Source organism: Cervus canadensis, chromosome X (assembly GCF_019320065.1).
Source record: "Cervus canadensis isolate Bull #8, Minnesota chromosome X, ASM1932006v1, whole genome shotgun sequence".
NCBI lineage: Eukaryota > Metazoa > Chordata > Mammalia > Artiodactyla > Cervidae > Cervus > Cervus canadensis.
The window spans coordinates 61,042,332-61,053,112 of NC_057419.1; positions in this window are offsets into that span (position 1 = coordinate 61,042,332).

A 10,781-nucleotide genomic window follows, 5' to 3' on the forward strand; every position below is an offset into this window, starting at 1 on the left:
CCTTTGTATTTCAGTGTTGTCTGTTGTGAGCTCTCCATTTTCATTTCTAATTTTGTTGATTTGGTTCTTCTCCTTTTGTTTCTTAATGAGTCTTGCTAATGGTTTTTCAATTTTGTTTATCTTTTCAAAAAACGAGCTTCCAGCTTTGTTGATCTTTGCTATGGTCTCTTTTGTTTCTTTTGCATTTATTTCTGCCCTAATTTTTAAGATTTCTTTCCTTCTCCTAACCCTGGGGTTCTTCATTTCTTCCTTCTCTAGTTGCTTAGGTGTAGAGCTTGGTTATTTATTTGACTTTTTTCTTGTTTTTTGAGGTAAGCCTGTAAAGCTATGAACCTTCCCCTTACCACTGCTTTTACAGTGTCCCATAGGTTTTGGGTTGTTGTGTTTTCATTTTCATTTGTTTCTAAGCATATTTCAATTTATTTTTTGATTTCTTCTATGATTTCTTGGTTATTCAGAAGCGTGTTATTTAGCCTCCATATGTTTGAAGTTTTAATAGTTTTTTTTTTTTTTTCCTGCAATTAAGATCTAGTCTTACTGATCTGTGGTCAGAAAAGATGACTGGAATGATTTCAATTTTTTTGAATTTACCAAGGCTAGATTTATGGCCCAGGATGTGATCTATTCTGGAGAAGTTTCCATGTGCACTTGAGAAAAAGGTGAAATTGATTGTTTTGGGGGTGAAATGTCCTATATATATCAATTAGGTCTAGCTGGTCCATTGTGTAATTTAAAGCTTGAGTTTCCTTGTTAATTTTCTGTTTAGTTGATCTATCCATAGTTGTGAGTGGGGTATTAAAGTCTCCCACTATTATTGTGTTGTTGATTTCCCTTTCATACTCGTTAGCATTTTCCTTACATATTGTCGTGCTCCTATGTTGGGTGCATATATATTTGTAATTGTTATATCTTCTTCTTGGATTGATCCTTTGATCATTATGTAGTGTCCTTCTTTGTCTCTTTTCACACCCTTTATTTTAAAGTCTATTTTATCTGATATGAGTATTGTGACTCCTGCTTTCTTTTGGTCTCCTTTTGCATGAAATATTTTTTCCAGCCCTTCACTTTCAGTCTGTATGTGTCCCTTGTTTTGAGGTGGGTCTCTTGTACACAGCATATGTAGGGGTCTTGTTTTTGTATCCATTCAGCCAATCTTTGTCTTTTGGTTGGGGCATTCAACCCATTTACATTTAAGGTAATTAGTGATAGGTATGGTCCTGTTGCCATTTACTTTGTTGTTTTGGGTTCACGTTTATATAACTTTCTGTGATTCCCGTCTAGAGAAGATCCTTTAGCATTTGTTGAAGAGCTGGTTTGATGGTGCTGAATTCTCTCAGCTTTTGCTTGTCTGTAAAGCTTTTGAATTCTCCTTCATATCTGAATGAGATCCTTGCTGGATACAGTAATCTAGGTTGTAGGTTATTCTCTTTCATTACTTTAAGTATGTCCTGCCATTCCCTTCAGGCCTGAAGAGTTTCTATTGATAGATCAGCTGTTATCCTTATGGGAATCCCTTTGTGTGTTATTTGTTGTTTCTCCCTTGCTGCTTTTAATATTTGTTCTTTGTGTTTGATCTTTGTTCATTTGATTAATATGTGTCTTGGGGTGTTTTGCCCTGGGTTTATCCTGTTTGGGTCTCTCTGGTTTTCTTGGACCTGTGTAACTAGTTCCTTCCCCGTTTTAGTGAAGTTTTCAGCTATTATCTCCTCGAGTTTTTTCTCATGGCCTTTCTTTTTTGTCTTCTTCTTCTGGGACTCTTATGATTCTAATGTTGGGGCATTTCACATTGTCCCAGGGGTTCCTGAGTTTATCCTCATTTCTTTTGATTCTTTTTTCTTTTTTCCTCTCTGCTTCATTTATTTCCACCATTTATTTTCTACCTCACTTATTTATCTTCTGCCTCCATTATTCTACTGTTGGTTCCCTCCAGAGTCTTTTTGGTCTCATTTATTGCATTACTCATTTTTAATTGACTCTTTTTTATTTCTTCCAGGTCCTTGTTAAACATTTCTTGCATCTTCTCAATCCTTGTCTCCAGACTGTTTATCTGTAACTCCATTTTGTTTTCAAGATTTTGGATCATTTTTATTATCATTATTATAAATTCTTTTTCATGTAGATTCCTTATCTCCTCCTCTTTTGTTTGGCTTGGTGGGCATTTTTCATGTTCCTTTACCTGTTGGGTATTTCTCTGCCTTTTCATCTTGTTTAGATTGCTGTGTTTGGAGTGACGTTTCTGTATTCTGGTGGTCTGTGGTTCCTTTTTGTTGTGGAGGTTTCTCCCAGTGGGTGGGGTTGGACAATTGGCTTGTCAAGGTTTCTTGGTTAGGGAAGCTTTCATCGGTGTTCTGATGCATGGAACTGGATTTCTTCTCTCTGGAGTGCAATGGAGTGTCCAGTAGTGAGTTTTGAGATGGGTCTATGTGTTTGGTGTGACTTTGGGCACCCTGTATGTTGATACTCAGGACTATGCTCCTGCATTGCTGGATTATTTGCATGGCATGACTTGCTCTGGAACTTATTGGCTCTTGGGTGGTGGTTGGTTTCAGTGTAGTTATGGAGGCTTTTGGATGATCTCTTATTACTTAATGTTCCCTGTAGTCAGGAATTCTCTGGTGTTCTCAGGTTTTAGGCTTAAGTCTCCTGCCTCTGGCTTTCAGTCTTATTCTTCCAGTAGCCTCAAGACTTCTCCAGCTATACAGCACTGATGATAAAACTTCTAGGTAATGGTGAAAAGAGTCCTCACATTGAGGGACACCCAGAGAAGTTCAGAGTTATATGAAAAAGAGGAGTGGGAGGAAGGAGATAGAGATGAGCAGGAGGAGAAAAAGGGGGACTTAATAGGGGAGAGACAGATCTACACAGTACTCTGTTCCCTAAGTGTTCTCCGTAGCTGAGAACATCCACAGAGATTCACAGAATTTGATTGAGAAGAGAAGGGGGAAGGAGGAAATGGAGGTGATCTGGGGGAGAAAAAGGCGAGTCAAAGGGGGAAATATTAATAATCACAATCCTGAGTAAAAATGGGTACTGAATATTGGATTCTTAAATGTCCAAAATTGATATCAAATACTGAAAAACAAAGATTAAAAATCTAGAGTAGAGGTTAGACTCTTAAAAATACAATATTAAAAACAAAAACACAAAAAAATTTAAGAAATATATATGAAGTTCACTTTAAAAATAGGGTCTTTTTTTTTTGCAAGGTTATAGTGAAATGAAAATTAAGGAGTAATAGAGGAGTAATAGAGGACTTTAAAAGAAAATAAAAGAAAGTAAAAGTAAAAAAAAAAAGAAAAAAATTAATTAAAAAGTAGCAAATATATATGAGAATGAAAATTAAGAAGTAATAGAGGAGTAATAGTGGGCTTTAAAAGAAAATAGAAGAAAAAAAGGGAAAAAAAGTTTTTTTTTAATTTAAAAAATGGTAAAAGATATGAAAATGAAAATTAAGGAGTAATAGAGGAGTAATAGGGAATTTTGAAAGAAAATAAAATAAAATAAATTAAAAAAAGAAAAAAAGAAAAAAAATTATTTTAATTAAAAAAAATAGTAAAAATATATCTAGGAATTTCTCTGGAGCTGCTGCAGGCAGTGTGGGTGCAGTTCAGTTTCAGATAGCTCCTTGTTCCAGCTTACACTTCACAATATCTATAGGCCCCTCTGGTGTAGTCGGTGTTAACTACAGGGATTTTAATATGTTACAGCGGTCACTTCTGAAGCAGTTCCCTTTGTTTACTTGGCTTCTGTTTGCTGGTCTCTTCAGTGTCTAATTTCCACCCTGACACAAGGCAGAGGTAGTCTTTTATTTAGGTTCGCTTGTTCAGTAGTGCTGTGGGGAGGGAGGGGCACTGCAGACAAATATCACTGGCCTGTGTGGGGAGCACATGCAGTGTTCCAGCCACACTGGGTTTGCCCCCACTCACAGCGCGTGTGCTCTCCCCATCTACACTGCTCAGGCTCCAGGCTGCTCTATAGGGAGTGGGCCCTGAGTTGTGTGCGGTTCCAGTTTTTGGGTACTCCACAAAAGCACAGACTTGGTTGGGCCTGCGTTTTTTGCCTTCCCCAGCCCGAGCAGCTCAGGCAGTCAGGAGCTTGAGGAGCGCACTCTCATCGGGTGCAGTGTGCCTTATCCCCTCCACGGTCCCTGCCTCAGTTTCCATGTGTGCCGGTTGGGTGTGCCTTATGTCTGTTCTGGGGAGCTGGTCTCTAGCCACGACCCTCCCAGTGGATGTCAACCATCCAGAATCTCAGGAAGTCTTTGGTTAGGAGCTGGAATCCTGTTTGCAGTTCAGTAGGGGATGCTGTCTCTGGGGCCGAGTTTGCCCCTTTCCCCTCCCCCCTGCCTCCTGCCTCCAGTGGGGGATGGGCCGGTCTGCCACCAGCTAGCTCTTCTCTGGAATTGCTCAGTCCTTCCTTTGTTCCTAAGCAATGCCGCCTGCTCCTCTCCATTCAGCCCCCACTTGCTGGTGGTGGATGCGAGCATCTGGGGTACTTTTCTGCTGGGAGTTGCTTTTAATCTGTGGGATTTATTTATTTTTCCTCCCAGTTAAGTTGCCCTCCGAGATTTGAAAACTTCCCCCAGGCCCGCCAGTGACAGGGTCTCCTCGTGTTTGGAAACTTCCTCTATTATGGCTCCCTTCCCAGGATGGGTCTGAGTCCCTACCTCTTTTGTCTCTCTTTTTATCTTTTATACTTTGTCCTACCTCCTTTCGAAGACAATGGGCTGCTTTTCTGGGTACCTGATGTCCTCTGCTAGCGATCAGAAGCTGTTTTGTGCAGTTTGCTCAGCATTCAAATGTTCTTTTGATGAATTTGTAGGGGAGAAAGTGGTCTCCCAGTCCTATTCCTCTGCCATTTTAGCTCCTCCACTTTATACAATTTTAAAGGTTACACTCCCCTTACAGTTGTTACAAAATATTAGCTATATTTCTTGTGTTGTACAATACAGCTGTGTAGCCTATCTTACACCTAATAGTTTGTACCTCCCAATTGCTCATTCCTATATTGCCTTATGAAAATGGAAATAAGTCAGAGAAAGACAAATACTGTATGATATCACTTATATGTAGAATCTAGTTAATATAACAACAACAAAGAAGACTCACAGATATAGAGAACAAACTAGTGTTTACCAATGAGGAGTCTTCAGATTGCTTTTAAAGAAAATTCTGGTCTTCCTTCAGATTCTGATTCTACTTGAGAAGCTTTTAATTCTATCAATGGATTGAGCAGGGGGCTTCCCTGACAGCTCAGCTGTTAAAGAATCCACCTGCAATGTGGGAGACCTGGATTCGATCCCTGGGTTGGAAGGATCCAAGGAGAAGGGAAAGGCTACCCACTCCAGTATTCTGGCCTAGAGAATTCAATGGACTGTTTAGTCCATGGGGTCACAAAGAGTTACTCAGACACAACTGAGAGATTTTCACTTCACTTTCCTTTCTAGTATAAAAAGACCAATATAAAATGGGAAACCATATCTACTCCAGACTTAGTTAATCTAGCAATCCAGCTGTCTTGTACTCTAGATGACTCACTTCCAAGGAAGCTGCCAAAATTCTTAATCCTCAACTTCATCTTAAACTTTAGCAAATGAAAGCTAAACAAAACTAAAACCTTCCTGTTAATAGCTTCTGCTATTATTGGAAAACTGTCACAAACGCAAGCACTTTGGGTGCCTTCATCACTGCTACAAGCTTTCCAAAGTCCTCCTACTTCTCAATAATGGGTCTCCAAGGAACCTTAGGGGCTCATCCCAATCTTCTCTCTTAATCAGTTCAGAAAATAACTCCAGATTGGAGATGAATTTCTTCCAATCCTAATTGGCACTGAACAAAACCCTTGGTGCTCAATCAAACTACCATAAAATAGCCCCTGCCTCAAAGTACTAAAACAACTCAAACAGTATGGATCATTAATGGACCTCAAGAGGTTTTTGTCTCTGAACCTATTCCTCTTCATTCAGACCCTTAGAAACAGATACACACTCTTATTTTTTAAGATTTATTTATCTATTTTAGTGTTTGGCTGTGGTCAATTTTGTAGCTGCACACAAGCTTTTCCTACTTATGGAGAAGGGGGCTACTCTCTAGTTGTGGTTTCAAGGCTTTTCATTGCAGTGGCTTCTCTTGTTGCAGATCACCAGCTAGGGCACACAGGCTTTAGTAATTGTAGCTACTATGGGCTTCTTAGCATGTAGAATCCTCCTGGACCAGGGCTCTAACCTATGTCCCCTGCATGGCAAGGTGGATTCTTAACCACTGGACAAGCAGGGAAGCCTTGTGCTCATTTTTGCCTTAGTTCCTCTAACACTATCCATTTATTAGGCCAAGACATCTCAGAGGAATATTATGCTGGAATTACTTTTTCCCAAAAAGGTGAAATAATTCTAGTATTTGAAAGTAGCCATCAGAATAATAAAGATGTATTAAATGATCCTTTGACACCTTTTATTTGCTCCATCTCTGACAGTCTAGAGAACATTCTGGGAACACAGATAATTTGTCCCTATTAAATTAGCTACCACTTTCCTTAAGGGCAAAGTCTTCTACTGACATTGGCAAAATTCACAACACAACTCCCATCAATAGAATACTCAGTTCAGTCACTCAGTTGTGTCTGACTCTTTGCGACCCCATGAATCGCAGCATGCCAGGCCTCCCTGTCTATCAAAAACTCCCGGAGTTTACTCAAACTCATGCCTATTGAGTTGGTGATGCCATCCCGCCATCTCATCCGCTGTTGTCTCCTTCTCCTCCTGCCCTCAATCCCTCTCAGCATCAGGGTCTTTTCCAACGAGTTAATTTTTGCATGAGGTGGCCAAAGTATTGGAGTTTCAGCTCCAGCATCATTCCTTCCAATGAACACCCAAGACTGATCTCCTTTAGGATGGACTTGTTGGATCTCCTTGCAGTCCAAGGGACTCTCAAGAGTCTTCTCCAACACCATAGTTCAAAAGCATCCATTTTTCGGGGCTCAGCTTTCTTCACATTCCAACTTTTACATCCATATATGACCACTGGAAAAGCCACAGTCTTGACCAGACGGACTTTGTTGTCAAAGTAACATCTCTGCTTTTAATATACTATCTAGGTTGGTCATAACTTTCCTTCCAAGGAGTAAGCATCTTTTAATTTCATGGCTGCAATCACCATCTGCAGTGATTTTAGAGCCCCAAAAAAGGAAGTCTGACACTGTTTCCACTGTCTCCCCATCTATTTCCCATGAGGTGATGGGACCAGAGGCCATGATCTTAATTTTCTGAATGTTAAGTTTTAAGCCAACTTTTTCACTCTCCTCTTTCACTTTTATCAAGACGCTTTTTAGTTCCTCTTCACTTTCTGCCATAAGGGTGATGTCATCTGCATATCTGAGGTTATTGATATTTCTCCTGGCAATCTTGATTCTAGCTTGTGCTTCTTCCAGCCCAGTGTTTCTCATGATGTACTCTGCATATAAATTAAATAAGCAGGGTGACAATATACAGCCTTGATGTACTCCTTTTCCTATTTGGAACCAGTCTGTTGTTCCACGTCCAGTTCTAACTGTTGTTTTCTGACCTGCATACAGGTTTCTCAAGAGGCAGGTCAAGTGGTCTGGTATTCCCATCTCTTTCAGAATTTTCCACAGTTTATTGTGATCCACACAGTCAAAGGCTTTGGCATAGTCAATAACACAGAAATAGATGCTTTTCTGGAACTCTCTTGCTTTTTCCATGATCCAGTGAATACTGGCAATTTGATTTCTGGTTCCTCTGCCTTTTCTAAAACCAGCTTGAATATCTGGAAGTTCTCTGTTCACGTATTGCTGAAGCCTGGCTGGAGAATTTTGAGCATTACCTTACTAGCGTGTGAGATGAGTGCAATTGTGTGGTAGTTTGAGCATTCTTTGGGATTGCCTTTCTTAGGGATTGGAATGAAAACTGACCTTTTCCGGTCCTGTGGCCACTGCTGAGTTTTCCAAATTTGCTGGCATATTGACTGCAGCCCTTTCACAGCATCATCTTTCAGGATTTGAAATAGCTCAACTGGAATTCCATCACATCCACTAGCTTTCTTTGTAGTGATGCTTTCAAAGGCCCAGTGACTTCACATTCCAGGATGTCTGGCTCTAGGTGAGTGATCACACCATCGTGATTATCTGGGTCGTGAAGATCTTTTTTGTAGAGTTCTTCTGTGTATTCTTGCCACCTCTTCTTAATATCTTCTGCTTCTGTTAGGTCCATACCATTTCTGTCCTTTATTGAGCCCATTTTGGCATGAAATGTTCCCTTGGTATCTCTTATTTTCTTGTAGAGATCTCTAGTCTTTCCCATTCTGTTGTTTTCCTCTATTTCTTTGCATTGATCACTGAGGAAGGCTTTCTTATCTCTCCTGGCTATTTTTTGGGACTCTGCATTCAAATGGGAATACTTTTCCTTTTTTCCTTTACTTTTTGCTTCTCTTCTTTTCTCAGCTATTTGTAAGGCCTCCTCAGATAACCATTTTGCCTTTTTGCATTCCTTTTCCATGGGGATGGTCTTGATCCCTGTCTCCTGTACAATGTCACGAACGTCCGTCCATAGTTCATCAGGCTCTCTATCAGATCTAGTCCCTTAAATCTATTTCTCACTTCCACTGTATAGTCATAAGGGATTTGATTTAGGTCATACCTGAATGGTCTAGTGGTTATCCCTACTTTCTTCAGTTTAAGTCTGAATTTAGCAATAAGGAGTTCATAATCTGTGCCACAGTCATCTCCTAGTCTTGTTTTTGCTGTCTCTATAGAGATTCTCCATCTTTGGCTGCAAAGAATATAATCAATCTGATTTTGCTGTTGACCTTCTGGTGATGTCCATGTGTAGAGTCTTCTCTTGTGTTCTTGGAAGAGGGTGTTTGCTATGACCAGTGCGTTCTCTTGGCAAAACTCTATTAGCCTTTGCCCTGCTTCATTCAATACTCCAAGGCCAAATTTGCCTGTTACTCCAGGTGTTTCTTGAATTCCTACTTGTTCATTCCAGTCCCCTATAATGAAAAGGACATCTTTTTGGGGTGTTAGTTCTAAAAGGTCTTGTAGGTCTTCATAGAACCGTTCAACTTCAGCTTCTTCAGCGTTACTGGTTGGGGCATAGGCCTGGATTACCATGATATTGAATCGTTTGCCTTGGAAACGAACAGAGATCATTCTGTCGGTTTTGAGACTGCAGCCATAAAAAGGAACATGTTTAAATTATGTAAATCAAAAAACCTTCAATTTAAAAAATCAATTTAAAAAAAATGGCCAAAAAATGAATGCATTTGAGGTGGATGAACCTAGAGACTAGTATACAGAGGGGAGTCAGTCAGAAAGAGAAAAATACTCATCATATACTAATGTATATATATGAAATCTAGAAAGATGGAAATGATGAAATTATATGCAAGGAAGCAGTGGAGAAACCAACATCGAAAACAGACTTATGGACATGGAGAGAGGGGAGGAGATGGTGAGATGTATGTAGAGAGTAACATGGAAACTTACATTACCATATGTAAAATAGATAGCCAATGGTAATTTCCCGTATGTCTCAGGAAACTCAAACAGGGTCTCTATATCAACCTAGAGGAGTGAGATAGGGTGGGAGAAAAGAGGGAGCTTCAAGAGGGAGGGGACATATGTATACATGTGGCTGATTCATATTGAGGTTTGACAGAAAACAACAAAATTTTGTAAAACAATTATTCTTCAATTAAAAACAAATTTAAAAAGAAAAGAAAAAAATTAATTTGAACAGATTGATCACTAGAAGCAAAATAAAATATATACTTAAAAGATTCCTTACAAACAAAAGTCCAGGACCAGATGACTTCTCAGGAATTATACCAAGCATACAATGAAGAACTTCTCAAAGTGGAAGTGAAAGGTTAGTCACTCTGTCATGTCTGATTCTTTGTGAGTCCATGGACTGTAGGCTGCCAGGCTCCTCTGTGCATAGAACTCTCTAAACAAGAATACTGGAGTGGGTAGCCATGCCCTTCTCAAGGGTATCTTCCTGATCCAGGGATCGAACCTGGGTCTCCTGCATTAGAGGCAGATTCTTTATCATCTGAGCCACCAGGGAATTCCTATTCTCAAAGTGTTTGACAATATTGAAGCAGAGAGAACTCTCCTAAAATAATTCTATGAAGCCACCATCAACTTGATAACAAAACCAGACACTAAAAAAAAAAAAAAAAAGAAAGAAAGAAAGAAAGAAATGAAAATTATGAGACAAAATACAGATGCAAAAATTCTCAACAAAATTCTAACAATGCATAAGAAGGTCATATATCATGACCAGGTTGGATTAATTTCAGGGTCATGAGGATCATTCACTATGTGCAAATGAAACAATGTGATATTTTGCATTAACAAAAGAAAAGACAAAAACCACACGACCACCTCAACAGATGCAGAAAAACTTTTGATGAAATTCAACATTCATTCAAGATAAAAATTCTCACCAACATGGGTATAGAGGAAACATAGCTCAACACAATAAAAGTCATTTATGACAAGCCCACAGCCAATATACTACTCACCTGTGAAAAGCTCAAAGTCTTCCTGCTAAATTCTGGAACAAGATAAGAATGTGCATTCACTCTCACCATTTCTTTCAACATAGTATTAGAAGTACTGGCAAATGAAGAAACAGACAAAGGATTAATCTCAAAAATATACAAGCAACTCCTGCAGCTCAATTCCAGAAAAATAAATGACCCAATCAAAAAATGGGCCAAAGATCTAAATAGACATTTCTCCAAAGAAGACATACAGATGGCTAA